This window comes from Excalfactoria chinensis, chromosome 11 (genome assembly GCF_039878825.1).
Source record: "Excalfactoria chinensis isolate bCotChi1 chromosome 11, bCotChi1.hap2, whole genome shotgun sequence".
NCBI lineage: Eukaryota > Metazoa > Chordata > Aves > Galliformes > Phasianidae > Excalfactoria > Excalfactoria chinensis.
In genome coordinates, this window is record NC_092835.1 from 15938213 (window position 1) to 15953815 (window position 15603).

Sequence of the window (15603 nt, forward strand, 5' to 3'; positions counted from 1 at the left end):
TTTTTAAGCCTTCTAAGAGGCAAGAGGCGCAGACTGCCCACAGACGACACACCAGCGAGGGGCGACCTCGGCCCCGCTAAAGCCGGGCAGGAGGAGCGCCACTCTGAGGCAACACAAAGCGCAGCTACGTCCGGCTCCCACCAAAAGCGGCAGCACCGGCGTCTCTCCCCTCGCTCGTGCCGCAAAGCCACCGCCCCTCAGCGAGCCTGGAACCCACCGCCCCCTCTCGGCTCGGCGTCACCCAGCCGAGCACCTCCGCTCCGCACGCGCCAAGACTACAACTCCCCGCAGCCCCCGGGAGCAGGGCCGCCTCTCGCAGCGCGGGGCCGCCTGGGAAGCGCGGCCACTCCCGCCCTTCTGCTCGGCCGCCGCCCGCGGGCCGGGTCCCCGCCTGCGGCGGGCGCTGGGCGGGGCGGCCGCAGAGGCGCGTAGCCAGGCGGGGGGGTGGGGGGGGCGGCGCGGCCCTCCCGCGCCCAGGGGCGGGGAGCGCGGCGCCGGCCCCGCCTGTGGCGCTCCGTGGAGCTGTTCAGCGCCCAGGTGCTGAGTCTCCCCCCGGCTCACGGAGGCTCCGGCGGCTCTCCATTCTCACCGCTCCCCGGCACGGTTATGGCTCCAGCGCTCAGCCGCCCGCTCCGGGCACTCTGAGCGCCGCGCCCCGGCGCGGATGCGGCAGATCCAGGCGCCTCTGGTTCCGCGGGGGGACACGGCAGGTAAAGCCCCCCCCCCCCTCCCCACCCATCCGCATTGCATCCGCGGCCCCCCGCCTCTCCGCCCGCGGGGCTGCTGCCCAGTCGAGGCCAGTGGGGAGGCGAGCTGGCGGGCAGAAGCGTGCACCGCGAGGGGGACCGCGAAGAACAAAGCGGTGCAGTGCATTTGCTTTTTAAGTAGTTTCGTTGCTTTAATTTCCGGGAGGTGGGGAACGGAGAAGAGATAAAAGGCTTCTTACTGCAAATATCTGTGCATAGCTATATGTAAGAAAAGAACTAACTCGATTAATCTACTGTTGGCACTGTGCTCGTATTCTCACAGCTCAGCACCAAAAAGGAAAATAAATGCAGCATTTGTCATACAGGTAGTGCTACAGACAAGCCTGCAAAATGGTTTCCTTGAATATCCTCAGCTGTACGTAGTGCCTGTATAGATTGTGCACAGCAGTGATTGCCTGCATATTTCTACATGGATTATTAGCCACACTGAGGAGCTGGGGCATGCAGCAGAAGGTCAGAGGCAGACCAGCATATATAGTGATCCTGTAAAGAAGTGTCAGAAAAGGGAGGAAAAAATTCCACTATATATGACAAAAAAATAAATAAATTACATCTTAAATGAAGTCATTTGCAGCCAAGCACGGTGCTGCTATGCATGGTGCTTCAGGCTTCTTAGTGCTGAGTGATGAGGTAGGGAATGGGGTGAGAACATTCAATGTGCACAATCAAGCAGGAAGTGTTCTTAACTTTGTGCATGTGGAGTAGCTTGTTGTCAATGCATTGGTGAGTATTCCTTGGCTATCAAAAGACTGCATATTTTACCTCAGAACAGGACTGTAGCTGTATTTTCTGTTGCATTGGTAATATAGATTTACTTCATTTCAGAGTGGCATGGGAAGGGGGAGGCTGGCAAAAGGGAAACTCAGCACTTCGCTTGTGTGTAGAGCATAAGAAGCAACTTTAACTGGGGAGAATGCATGCAGACAGAGCAGGAACTGCAATAGGTTCTGTGCTGATTTCAACGGGAAACCAGAAAACTAAACCAGGGGTTAAAGAAAGCTTCCTTTAGATAACCAAAATGTAAAGACTAAAGTAATAATTCCTGTGTTAAGAAAGAATACAATTTAGGCAACCCCTGCTCCCCACATTGCCGTATCATGTATTAAAACAGAAGGATGCCATCAGGCAATTGCTGGGTTCAGTAAGGTGGGTATTTAAAAGCAAGTTGACAAGACATGCATTAGTTGTCATGCCATTAAGGATTGTCTAATGTACTCAGAAACTTAACGCTTCTCATTTTTCTTTTCTTTTTTAAATCATAATTTTAAGCTCTGGGAATGCAATTTGTTTCCAGTAGAGGAGAATGCATTTGTTTTTTGTTATCTAGGCAGCAGTTTAACAGTTCCTGTGCTTGACTATAATAAGAGTTGAACAGATTGGGCACCATCTCACAGTCCTTGCATATCCAAAAAACCCCCTACAGTAAGAACGCTGAATATTCAGGGCATAACATCAGGTTCTCAAAAGTAGCCTTTTAAGAATCAAGTTAACAATTACAGTAACATACTACTGTAAAATTAAAAATCAATCTGTGCTTCTGACTGTATGCAAAGCAGGCTTCTCCCCGTCCAAATGAAAATGATTTCCTGACACAGCTCCTCCCCACCTCTGGCTTTTAGTCTCAGTACCACAGAAGCCTCAGAGCATGTGATCAGCTATGTGTGACTTAAGTTAAGTTATTGATTTTCTTCTACCATGAACAATTACTATGGAGTGACAAGTCAACCATTTTGATCTTTACAGACCTAGCTCTATTCAGCAGTGCTATCCATAGCATACACAGCCTAACCCAGCCTGCATGCCTCAAAGTAGCAGTTAGCTTTGAAATTAAAGGGCACTGTTAAACCTTAAAATAGATTTTCTTTTGGGGCAGGAATGAAAGAGGCTTAATACCAGAATTGCACTCTAGACATTTTAGTTGCTGTTGCCTGAAACAACCCTTGAGGAGCTACTGAAATACCAGAAGGGCTGAACACCATGCTCTGACCACACCCCTATATTGCCATAATTCATAAACTGAGAATCTGCGTGTTGCCACAAGGATATTTTTACCTGGTTAGTTAGGACAAAGACAAAGCTTCTTTGTGCTTATTAAACTAGGCTATCCTAGCCTCGTTAAGCCAATGATCTACTCTTAAAATATTTTTAAAAGGACACTTCTATTACCCCAACATTGCATATACTAAAGCCTATTACAAGTAGAACATGTTATTTGCTTGCATGCCAGCTCAGGCAATATATATTTTCCTGATTCAGAATCCACTGACTTTTCCTGTCCAGTTATCATGCATAAAGCACAGTGCAGAAAATCCCCAGTTGCAAGCTCTTCATGGAAACGTTTATTTTATCTTCTGTAGTGAGCTGCTGAAGTCATGGAAATATTTCTATTACACTTAAGTAGAAGTCCATTTTTCAGAAAGTCTTAAACAAAAAATGATTGCTGCAATCACATTATGCAACAATGTTGCAAGTTTTGTTTTCAACATCTAAATCTCTATAAGCAAAATCGATATGAAAATGTTTAAGTTAAAAATCAACGCGTGTCAATGGAAAGCAAGCTTGTGTTTCTTTTCTGCTAACTGTATGAGAGAGGAAAGAGACATACCTTTACAAAAGAGAACCGAGGTACTCTGAGTTACTATAAACATAAATTTAGCATGCTCTTTTGTTCCCTGGATTGTGGCTGAGATGGTGCATTAACTTCACCCAGTTTGCTGCTTTCATTCTAGCAATGCTTGCCATTAAGTACAACCAAATCTGGGAGACCGAACACTAGAACACAGTTGAACTGTGAAGTTCTTGCACAGAGGAAAAGTCTATAATCTGAGCTGACAATATAATGCTGACAAGAATTTGTGCAAAGATGCTTCTGGTGAGGGAATGGTATCCATGGTGAATTGCACCAAGTACAACATTTTCTTAAGTTCCACTGAATTTAGTTTTAAGTACTTGGGGTAGGAAAACAAAGACAGCACAAAGGGCGAAGCCTGCACATAAATTTGTATTTATCCACTGGGAGATCACCAGATCTCAGCAATTCCTGACTTAGTCATGCAAGCACTGCCAGGGTCACTCAGCTTTTACTGTAATATCATTCAGGATGCTGTCAGACCTCAATAAAGCAACCAGCAAACATCCCCATAAGTCAAAGTAGAAGTAGCTAACTTTGTGGTTATAGAAGATCTCAGCAAAGGTGAGGGAGACTGAGAAACTTCATATTGTCAATTATCGTGCTACAGATCTAAGGCTTGGCAAGTATATTTAAAGAACTCAAAGAAAGCATTTATGTGTGAGCTGACCCCAGTCTCCTCAGTGGGAATGGATGCCTGGGCACCATGCCTGCTGCTCCTGTCTGTATGATGATTATTCACCCTGGCTGCAGGCCTACTGCCTTCAGGTGAAACAGAACTTCATAGGTTTCACTCTTCACTCACCAGCTGTTCTACAGATAGCACAGGGGATGTGACTGGACTAGAATTACACACAAAAAAACCCAATTCTATCATCCTGCAGGTTTCTACTCCACTCTGAGACCTGCCTGAGGCTACCAAGAAGTTCAGCTTCCCATCCCGCTTCCTTCCCTCCCCCCACCTACTTCTGGAATGCATAAAATCAAAAAAATATTCCATTAATCTTATTTTGTAGTTTAATCATAAGATGCTGCTTAAATCTGAGAACTGAGATAAATGTAAGTATTTTTTCCATGGTACTTCTGTCAACTACAGTAACTCAAGCACAACCTATTTTGTTATTAACAATAGCAAAAATAACCTCCAAAGTGACAAACCATATCTGTCACTTGAAACTATACAAGCTTTGAGTGTATTTATAAACTGACTCAGGGAAAAGAGATAGCATTGCAGGATTCCATCTGTTCCTCAATTATTTCTAAACATTTGATTTCCCTTCCTTTACCCTCGGGAAAAGGAATATCTTGCTGCTAATATTTCATTATGAGCATGCTTATGTTTTCTTCATACTTGTTGAGGTTCACTTCCAAACTTTGCATTTTAGATCCGTTTTATTGATTCATTGGTTTTCAGCCATTGATAGGAAAAAGGCCTACTTCAATGCTGCTTCAAATAAAAGGAAGCATCACAGAGGAGTGAGAGACAAAAATCAAGTGCTTGAGGAGAACTAAAGACTATGTGGAAAGGAAGAGGAAAGCTGCTTGGTGCTTGGATGACACTTGAGAGGTTCAGAAATTAAGGACAAAATTAACGAGAATAAAAGATGTAAGAGACAAGTTACAATGTAGGACTAAAGATAAGGAGATGTATCAAAACAGAACCCAGTGTAAATATGGAGTTAAATTACAGGGACTAAAGATCCTGTGTAGTCCAGAGTGAAGATGGGACCACGGCTTCTCACTATGCCACCCCTTCATATGCAATATAGAAACATCAACATCGCACTTTCCAACACTGAACTCCCCACACATCCATGAAGGAATCAAAAAATCTTTCTTGATTGAATCATAGCAGCACGTTACATCCACGGCAGAAAATTAAAGACTACTCAGATGGAGTATAGCAACATTTAATTAAAAACAAACAAACAAAAAACCCACAACACTTGAGAGCAGCAGAGCTCTAACCAGCCTGTTAGGTCATATACCTTACTTTGCACCTCACCACAGAGAGGTAATTTTAAGAATCATACTCAACCTGCATCAAAATAACTTGAATTACTAGCAAAAAAATTAATCATTTTTACCCTCTAGTATTTTCAATTAACTCAGCATTACCATGTTACAAAAACAAGACAATTAATCCTTAGACTTTCAAATAACAATTGAATCCATGAGTTATGCAAGTCTTCCCTGCCACTTCAATTATTATCCACCTGACCACAGACAAGAATGGTCAATGCTGTCATTCTGGAGAGACAGCATGGTTCACTGAGCAGGCAACAAACTCAATGTCCAGGTACATTTTCAGTCACACCATTAACTTGCTGTGTCACACAGAGCAAGACACTTCAAGCCTTACTAGTCACTCATTATTACTAGATTTAATCCACTCCAGTCAACAGCACAAGCCCTCAGCTGGCCCAGGGGTTAGGCACAGAGCCTTACGTTGGCTTCAAATAAAAGAGGTGAAGTGAGAGCCATGAATCCCACTGAATTCCTGGACCCCAGCTCCCATTTCCTCCTTACCATTAACTCATTTATAGGGAATGTACATTATGGTTGACCTGTATATTTTAATAATAATTCCTTCCATTAACACTAAATAGAACAATATTTTATTCACTTTATGACACAGACAATCAATAATATGAGGTTTTTTTGTTTTTTTAATAAATAGATATAAAACTGCCTTTTCTTTTTAAACAAAGATTTTTAAGTTAGGCTTTAGTAGATCATCTAAAAAGCCAAATATGATTCACTGAACTTATCTGCCAAGGAAACCTCCCAGAAAGAGTGGTTCAGTTCTTTACTGATGTTATTTTCTGTTTTATAAAGAAGTCTACCTATTCCTTTAATGCTAATTTCACCTGGATCCAGAAACCCCAAGCTAACACTGAAATAGATTTCTGATCAAGATACAATTATCAGAGTACTACAACATGCAAAGTTTCCATTTTAGAGGCACAAAAAAATTCATTGCAATCTAACAGCGAAGAACAGCTAGCAGTTGGTGAATATATTTTCATTGCTTGAACCAGTAACAGGGTAAATGTTTAGCACCATACATCCAAACTCTAGTCAAAACTTAAGTTCCTTAATTAACTGACATTTGACCTGTGTTTGAAATCTACATTTTGTTCATGGTCTGAACTTCCCGTTTCAGCCGTTTCTATAGACTGAAACAAAACACTAATTGAGGCCAAGAAAATCCTCAGTATTTCATGATCTTTAGAGCATACCTTCTGGAAAGTGCTCCTATACACATTCTCCTAAAACTGGAAAATGAATAGCCTGTTGTCTTCTACCTCTTTGAAAGCAACATACTGTTTCACCACAGGAAGCCATTTTTGTCCTGACTGATCAGAATCAGTCTTTCACCTCACTAGCCATTAATAAAAGCCTGATGGCAAAAGGCAGCACATGCAAAGTCTCACCAACATACATCTGAACTGTGGCTTGGGCACTACCATTCACTACCACCATCCAGTACTACTGTTAAAGAGCCAGCCACCAAGATTCAGTGTTACAGTAGAAACAAAGCATTATAAAACTCAGTGCAAGTATGCCTAAAGTAATGAGTAGAGACCATAAGCAAACAGTGAATATATGTACACATTTGTATTTACACAAATTTTCCAGCACAATATTATTCCAGTCACTTACACTTCAGTGCAATCCTTGAGAAGTTATTACTTGAATATTAACTATTCTTTTCACTTATGATTTACATTTTTCCACATTTACATAGTACAATGTCCTCAGGACACAAGCAATAATATGCTTTTCACACAGTAAACCATGTATTAACCAAATATCCTACAGCTAAACATTGCATAAAAATCCAAAGGCTGAACTATATTTGGACAGATTAAGAGAAAACTTTGCTTTTCACTTGTGACAAACATTTGCAATGTTTAAACCACTCTTCATGTAACCATTTCTATCTACTCAACTTCCATTCCTCAGAAATCATTCTTTATCAACACAGATTCTTGTATTTCCTATCCTACCACATATCTACATAACAATATATACATTCCCATATCTACAGTGCAAACTGAAGTAGAAGATAAGCAGCAGACAGGGTGTTCTTCCCTGCCCCATCCCAATGTTCACAACGATTATTTATACATAAGATCTTTCTGATTGTTTCTGCAGATCTTTTGTTGACTTTCCTACACAAGCTGTTTGACAGAAAGCCTGCAATCAGTTCACATTTATCAGCGTTATTTAGTAAATATGAAACTTCACTATTTATTTTGTACTAATTGCTATTAAACTAAATAGATCACGTGCTTCATATCAAAATAATCTACACTTTATAAATACAAGTTTGAACTCTGTGAGCTTTTACACACTAATAGATGTTAGCATTTGTTTTGGTCATGCATTCACAGCAATCTAGGTAGCTTTAATCTCATTTTTACAGGTCTGCAGAATTAGACTAAGTCACATGAAACTGTTCCCATGATGGAACTATTGAAGGGTTACACATCGGAACCAATTTTTTATTTAGCTGTTTTTTCTATGGCTTTAAAGAAAACTTAGACCACAGCTTCTCAGACGCAAGAACTGCTTCCAAACATTGTAACCGATTCTATTCTATGAGGTTACCTAGAAACCCAACTCTTGAAAAAAGAATGACAGAGAGAATCAAATCCTGTGCTGAAATAATCTGTCACTTTGTTCATTACCATCCACACTGTGCTTCAAGGGCAGTATTCACTTTCTAAGTGAATAACTTGCTTTAACCTCTTCTTTGTTAAAAGAGTTGATAAGTAGTCACTTTACTCCAATCACTCAAATATTCACAAAGCTGTGTTGGAAAGTGGGCTAGAAATCCATGAAATCCTGTAGTGGCCAATTCAGTCTCTCAGGTGGTGGTCTGCTAGCAGCTCCCGAATACCTACAACTCTTTAAAGGGGAGCTATATAACAGCCACAAAGAAAGCTCTCTTCTATGCAGTCCCATTTTAAAATCCATACATTTATTTCTAAGAGAAGCCAGGAAAATCCTGACAGATGGAAGGACCAGTAGACAGCTTCATCCCTGAAAAGACTGCACATTAACTCTGTCAAACAGAGATTACAGTTCTGATTCCATAATCTGCCTCTGAAGAGCTACTTCTGACAGTGCTGTGGGGCCCAGTTCCAGGTCTCCTCATTCACTACTCACCTCTACAGTCTTCATGTCTGCTCCAGAACAGAAGTTCTATCACAGAGTTCATTTGATCAAGATGTTAAAAGTTACCTAACTTCTTACTGAACCCATTTTAGGTAGCTGGAACAACCTGCCTTGCTTGTGTGTGAAAAAGATTAATAGAAACATTTTGTAGAGCCTATTATTTTAGGACACTGCAAAAGAGCACTTCATGTCTTGGCAACTAAAAGTAATTTATTAGATAGTTTTTATACTGTATTCTAATAAAAATTAAATTAAAAGACACAACAAAGCCAGAGTTTCTGTATTTTCCATGATGGAAAGAATAAATCTAAGCCAAAAAGTTCTTACTTCTCCATGTTTTTATTAATTTACCTATATTGATTCAAGTTGACCAGTTTGTTGGCAGGCATTTTTTTGGTAAGAGGTTACTAAAAGCCCAGACATTTGAAATCTTATGATGCCTATGTGTTTTTTTTTTTTCCTCCAGAAGATATTATTAACCAAGATTTCTTTTAATTTCTGCATTACTAAGTAGCAACTAACTTCTCCATAGTCTAGCATGCAAGTTGATTTTGTCTGATCTTAAAAATACCTCTCCACTTGTACTGTGTTGAATATTGTATTGTTCAGATGTACTGGTTTTCAGCTCAGCAGATGAACACAGGGCACAGTCTTCATTTAAGAATATATCTTAATTCTAATAAGACAATGCTCAGTTTGAACCTAGGCTAGAGAGCAGAGATCAGTAAGAAAGAATAAAAACAATCTACAGTTTTCTTTGCTTTGACTACTTGCTCTTTTTAGAATGCGGTACCTGCAGCTTCACTTGAGAGAAGAAGTTTATTTGCTATCAACTCACAAGAGCAAACTATTGGGCATCTTAACTTCCTCTGTCTCATAATCATCCTTGAACATATTGTCATGACCACACTTGAGAGCCTCTTTTAATAGCACTCTGAAACCAACTTTTACAGACTGAAGAACTATCACTGTGCCGCTTCGAATTTGAAAGTTATACCCTGGGGGCAGGAAGTTAACTTGCCTGGGAGATGACAGACTAGAAATTAATTTACACCCTTACTGCTTTCCATGCTGTTGTCCTCTTTAGTTATTTGTCACTTTCTCCAAGACTGCACAAGACCAACCTGGCAATGCCAGAAAGACAAAACCACACAGCTTTTAATAAGGCTACAAGCTTCTCTACACTACTGGAATTATTCAACCAGCACAAGCCCCATTAGCAATAATGTACAATAGCTTCAGTTCCCCAATCCAGAATTGACTAATCTATTGTGAACATACCTCTATTAGTGTAACACCACAATAGTATTGGAGCTGTTTTAGCTACAGTGGTTTAGTTCAGAAGCAAACTTCTCTTATATAGATAATACCTCTGCTGAGGGACTACATGACACGTCTAAGTCTACCCTAGAGATCTTGAGTACAGGGAAAAATAAAATCCGGCTTACTAATTATTAGTTACTCTTGTAAACACACTTAGTTTTTCTTTATCATTAGAGAAACAACCAACATGTATGAAAGACCCTTAGAAGATGACAAACAGGAACATCTAATATGCAAATCAGCTCCCCAGCAGTTTTAATCTCCTGAGGCCTTCAGGAGGACAGCTGCCAGCTACAGATGCTTGGCTGACTAATTGGCATTAGCAATAAACAATATTTGCATTTGTCCAGGAAAGGAACAGAGTCTAAGAAAGGCTTATCAACACTCATTAATGAAATCTGATAAGCCTTTATCTTTACTGAAATTGTTGTGCAGTTCATTCTACTTTTGAAAATTGTGCTAACGCCAAATGATGGTTTATAATGCTCTAGACACCACCTAGATGAACTTTAGCTCTTGGCAAGATATGGCATAGGTACAGTAAACAACTTAAAGTGACTGCTATTTTAGTACGTAAGGATACTATGTAATTGGGGTTTCATAAGGCAGCTTTGTATCCAAACCTGAGTAGCTTATAAGCAAATAAGACTTTTTATTAAACAACAGCCTGCTAGATTGCTTAGCAATATGTCAGTCTCTGAGCTACATGACAACCTGTCACATATAACAGGCACTGCTGAAGAAAAATTGTTCTCCTAATTCTTGGCAGTAACTACAACATTAACCTTCTGTTTTCAGGAGCTATAACCTGACCTGTGTAATATTTATCTGACAGTGCTTAGATGCTTCTTTCAACATTTTAAAAGAATGCAGTTGCTGGAAAACAACAATCAGAAGTGGACTAGACTGTACTTGCATTCTGACATGCACACTGCAGACAAAACTCAGAGTCAATCTACGCTGTCAGAGTGAAGAAACTAACGTAAGATTTCAGGAAGAGAAGTGACGCAATAGACAAGCAAGCTGCAAATAACCTGGAGCAAGGTGGGGGCTGAAGACAGCAACCATAAAGCGATAATCACTGAGAAGAAAATTGAAATACAGGATGTGTGCAGCAGCTGCTGCTTTAAAACCCTTTGAATAAAGAATTAACAGCTGATGCTGTACTCAGTAGGACTTGCATCTACTCTAAGAAAGGGAGCTCAGCCAGGGAGACAGATGGCTGGTGAAGGAACTGACACTGCCAGAGCTAGAACATTCACTAGTAGGGAGGAAAAACAGCTATACCCATAAAGGAACTACTGCCAAATATGTAAGTGAAGTGAGAGGAATCATGTGATTTCAACAGTTCTGCAGAACTGTGGATGTTGTGCTGAACTACAGGCAGTGCATAAGACCCCAAGCTTGGCAGTTCAGCAATGCACAGAAGCAAAGAGACAAAGGAGTGATTAAAAGGTCAAGCATTACCTGAGAAACAGCAGCAAGTAGTTCAAAAACATACGTGGTTTGAAGTGCAAGGGCTCAAATGCTCATAAGCACTGGATAGATCTATCATCTAAAATTAATTTGCAAAGAGATAGCTCATTATTCACCCAAAATAACCGTGTCAAATGCTAAAAACAGTGAAGAAGCCAGATTTAAAATCTCTCCACTAGGAAGAAAATAGTTTGAACAAACCTAGTGTTTCTCACAGCTGTAACTAAATTCCAGGTACATGTAAGACTTGCATCTTAAGACTTGCTTGGAAATACCTGCCCATAAACATCCTTGGAAGTAGAGCAATTTAAATGCACAGGGGATAGCAGTTGTGGGGAGAACAAGTTTGAGAACTTTACAGCTTTGCAATGCAAAGGGAGGTGCCCTGAGGTCTTAGGAAAAGAAATAAGAATTTTATTAGCACTTGATATCTTCATAAGAAGTGACAGTTCTCAAGTAAATAGAGATGCATGAGCATCTAAGAAAAGAAAAACAATTATTTATACTGATTAGCCCGTTAACTTTTTATTAAGTACTTTTCCAGCCCATTATTGCTGCCAATTATTGATAACAAGGGGAAAAAAACACATCTCTCTTTCAAACTCTGTAAAGGTGTTTATGGATTTCAAACCGTATTACTACAGATATAACTTTGGTATATGATGTTTCCATTACATGCATTTATACTGCTTAACACTAAGGGCATTTAAGCCATAGAGTTCCAGAACAGCACACCGTTTCAGACAGCTCTTACCAAATTCTTCAAGTTTTGCTGAGATTTTAACCACTCTTGCAGAAGAGCAACAGCTATGCCATGGACAAACAGAATATTCAAAATCCCATCAAATTTATTACAGAATAAGATTATCTTTTTGGTATTCAGAAAATTAAATTACTTTCCAAGATGCAGAAAGATTGTTTTTAATATGCAGGCTAGGCAACCTAATTAAATAAGAGTATGTGATGGCTCCAAAACATTATAGATCACACGTTAATGCAGAAAGCCAACATAATTACCAAGTTACCCATCCCAGACTTTTAGGCACAGAAAACAGATTTAAACAAAGTACGAACAAGCATAAAAATAAGCCAATACAACTGATAAAGCCAACAAATCTGTTGAAAGGAAAAAACGTACTGCAAAAGCCATCACCAGTAGGACTACAAAATCGACAACTAAAACCACTTCAAAGAGCAGGTAGTACAAGCTTTACATGAAAACATACTCTCCGAAAACTAGAATATCAATGGGAAGCCTCTTTCACAGAGTGAAAACAAGCAGGTCAATAATTAGGTCATTATTGACCTCTTCCTCACCCCCCTGCCCAAATTAACACCCAAACAACAGCAGCCCTCACTTTCTATCTATAGATATACCCGAAGTTAAAAGACATTTTCATTTCATTCCTATTCTTCACACTATCTCATTTTTTATTTATTTCTTTTCCTCCAAACCTCTTATGGCATTCTAGTTCTGCAGGAAAGCAGTACTAATGTGAATCAAAAGCAAGAAGATAAGAAAGCTGCCTTAGAAGGCCCAGGAGACACATGTAAGGAAAGTACCAGAGGATCAAACAGGTAACGGGCAGCTCATCTGCTCTCCCAGGCAGTGCTGCCATCACGCAGCAGCGTTCAGCCCAGGTCATGCACATGTCCTCACTCCACACCTCTGTCATTGGTACATTGGGGAACCACGAAGAGAGCACTAACAGCCTGCCAGGGCAGCTCCACAGTGCCAGGATTTATTAATCACGATCAGTTAAAACATCAACACCAATGCACTTTTGTTCAAGTTTAAAAACTGAAGAGATCTTAAAGAGACTGGCTACGTAGTACTGGAAAGATATACAGGAAATGAAAAATTATTCCTCCAGAATGCACTGATATTTTACTTTAGAAGCCAACTTTAAATATCTCCAAACAAAAATAACATTGAAAAGTGTAACATACAACTTGCACTGTAGCTCAATATACTAAGCAATATTTAGCTCTTCACTAACGGCAGGCAGACTCGAGCAGGCCCAGACCTCACAGCCAGCCCTCCTGCTGAGCAGATGGGCGAGGGCCTGCAGTACCTCACTCGTGCCACCAGGACAAACCTAACCGCTCTCCCTAGAGAGCCTCACAAGACTAAAACGACTTCACTAGGAAGAAACAGTGTAGGAACAACAAACTCACCTCACAGAAAGAGAAAACACCGCCTCACGTGGCTCCCGCCGCCATCCCGTGCTCCCCTCAGCACCGCCTCCCCTCACAGCGCTCCCGCCGCCCCCGATTGGCGCTTTCCCTTCGCGCCTGCGGCTCTGCGGACGAACAGCCAATCAGAGCACGAGTAGCGGGAAAGCAGGCTCTTCTCTGTCGCACCGCTCAGAAGGCGGGATGTCGCGATAGTCTCCTCAGCCTGCGGGGTTACGACTGTCTTCTCCTCAGGAGAGGTGAGCCCTTAAGTAGTAACAGAACCTTCGTTTTCCTCATCTCTTTCCTGATTCTCAAGCTAGTCTTACAGAAAAAAATAAAATCAGGGGAGAACAAAGGCCTAAATGAGTGCGGTAATAGCGGGAGAGGCAAAGTCGGAGGTGTGAGGAGAACTGAGGGGTTGTCGTGGTTTTATGATCACCGGTATCCCACATCATCACATCACGTACAGCATGGCGCCCTGCTGATGGTGCAGGTTGCTCTCTGTGAGGGTCTCTTAGTCCCGTTTCTCCTGTGTCACTTGTGGAATGAACCATGCTGGGCAGTATGGATCAAAAGTATTTCAGTGGCAGCAGGCTTACTAAGGAATTAAAAATACAAATGTATTTTTGTGCCTTTATTAAATAACTAAATGCTGTTTCAAGTGAGTGACTCTGTAATTCGCTATGGCCCTGTTTTTTTTTCCACGTGCAGCTCCCTGCCCACTACAGAGCTGAGATCAGTGCCGCCTGCTTGCTGTTTTTCCTCAAGGTGGAATAGTGAGGGCAGAACTGGGCCTGTTTGCAGCACACCCTGTGAACGAGCAGCCTGCCCTGTAGAACAGGAGCTTGGTCAGGAGATAAGTGAGTCTTATGGGGCAATTTCTTGCTGCAGAATTTGCTGAAAAATCAACAAAGCATAATCTACCATTCCTTCCCTTCTCTGCAGGTGGTGAACCTACAAGTGAAGTAAGCCTTTATGATTCGTGAGGTGTGGGTTGGAGCTCTTCATATGAGACTCTGTATGAGATTTTGCCAAGTCAGTGGCTTTTAGGGGCTTGGGATCAAATGAATTAAGTATTCTGTGTTGTGTTTGCTCAGGGTGCAGGAAGGAAACGTTAAATTACACCCACTTGAAGTTACTTGCTAATGAATTACTTAATTATACGCTAGGGTATTAGATGGGTTTTACATTAAGTCAGTGATGTTTTTGTTGTCTCATAAGAATCACCTATGTTTAGATAGGCTAGAATTAACGTTCTCTCTTTAAAAGCCTGTATTTTAACTGGAGGGGAAAAAAAAGGGTTATGTTAAGAAAGTAGCATGTTTAAAGTTGATTGCAGTAAAATGTGAAACACTGACACGTTAAATGTTAAGCATGTAAGGCAAGAGTTTCATTAACAGATGGTTGGAGACTTCTAATAGCCCTGATCACTGCGTGCAGATAAGTCCAGTGCTTCTACTTGTGCTGTATGGTGCTTCAGGGATCTAATGGGAACGCTTTAAATGAGTAGTTGTATGAATTGGCCAAAACTCTCATTTCAGTTCTACATTTGAACACAAAGGTGGGAGCTGTTACTGTACTGCTACATTCAAATATCCTCAGCATGGAAAAGAAACTAGAAAAGAAACTCCAATAACAAAGCAACTTTTATCAGTGCCTTTGGGTCCAAGAGTTGTGCTGAAGGCAGAACCTGAGCCTTGGTATATCATTTTTGATATGAAATTTCAAAGGTATGAAAGCATAATCATTTATTTTGGGAAGTGACTTGTGGAGTATATACCATCCTAATGCACTTAACTATCAAATGGCTGTGTTTTCATTTAGCAAAATGTTGTATAAATTAAGAAGTTGGATGAATATATTTTATTACTATGCTTTCTGCCAGTGTCTTTTAAACTCATTTACAAAGATTCGGCCTGGTTTGATACAGGAGTATAGGAGGTATTTATCGTTTTCTTTCAGGCCAGTTGTGAGCTCTGTTCTGGCTCTAGATCTGCTGCCTCTAGCAATGTGCTAGGCTAACATGGTGACAAACTGATAAGG

At 41.0% G+C, this 15603-nt stretch overlaps 1 protein-coding gene and 1 long non-coding RNA gene across 3 annotated transcripts in view; both read left to right on the plus strand.

Moving 5' to 3' along the window:
* Positions 1 to 458: 458 nt before the first annotated feature.
* SMPD3 (sphingomyelin phosphodiesterase 3) overlaps positions 459 to 15603 on the plus strand; it is a 106947-nt gene continuing 91802 nt past the window's right edge. The window contains exon 1 of one of the 2 annotated variants that reach the window (XM_072346264.1): positions 459 to 710. The gene's annotated coding sequence lies outside the window, so the exon portion shown is untranslated. Of the gene's footprint in view, positions 711 to 1416; positions 1491 to 15603 lie in introns of those variants that run through there. The other variant, XM_072346265.1, reaches the window with a different exon arrangement.
* On the plus strand, positions 13719 to 14610 carry LOC140257470 (uncharacterized). The gene is made up of 3 exons (XR_011905024.1): positions 13719 to 13817; positions 14272 to 14420; positions 14506 to 14610. It is a non-coding gene; the product is annotated as an uncharacterized lncRNA (long non-coding RNA).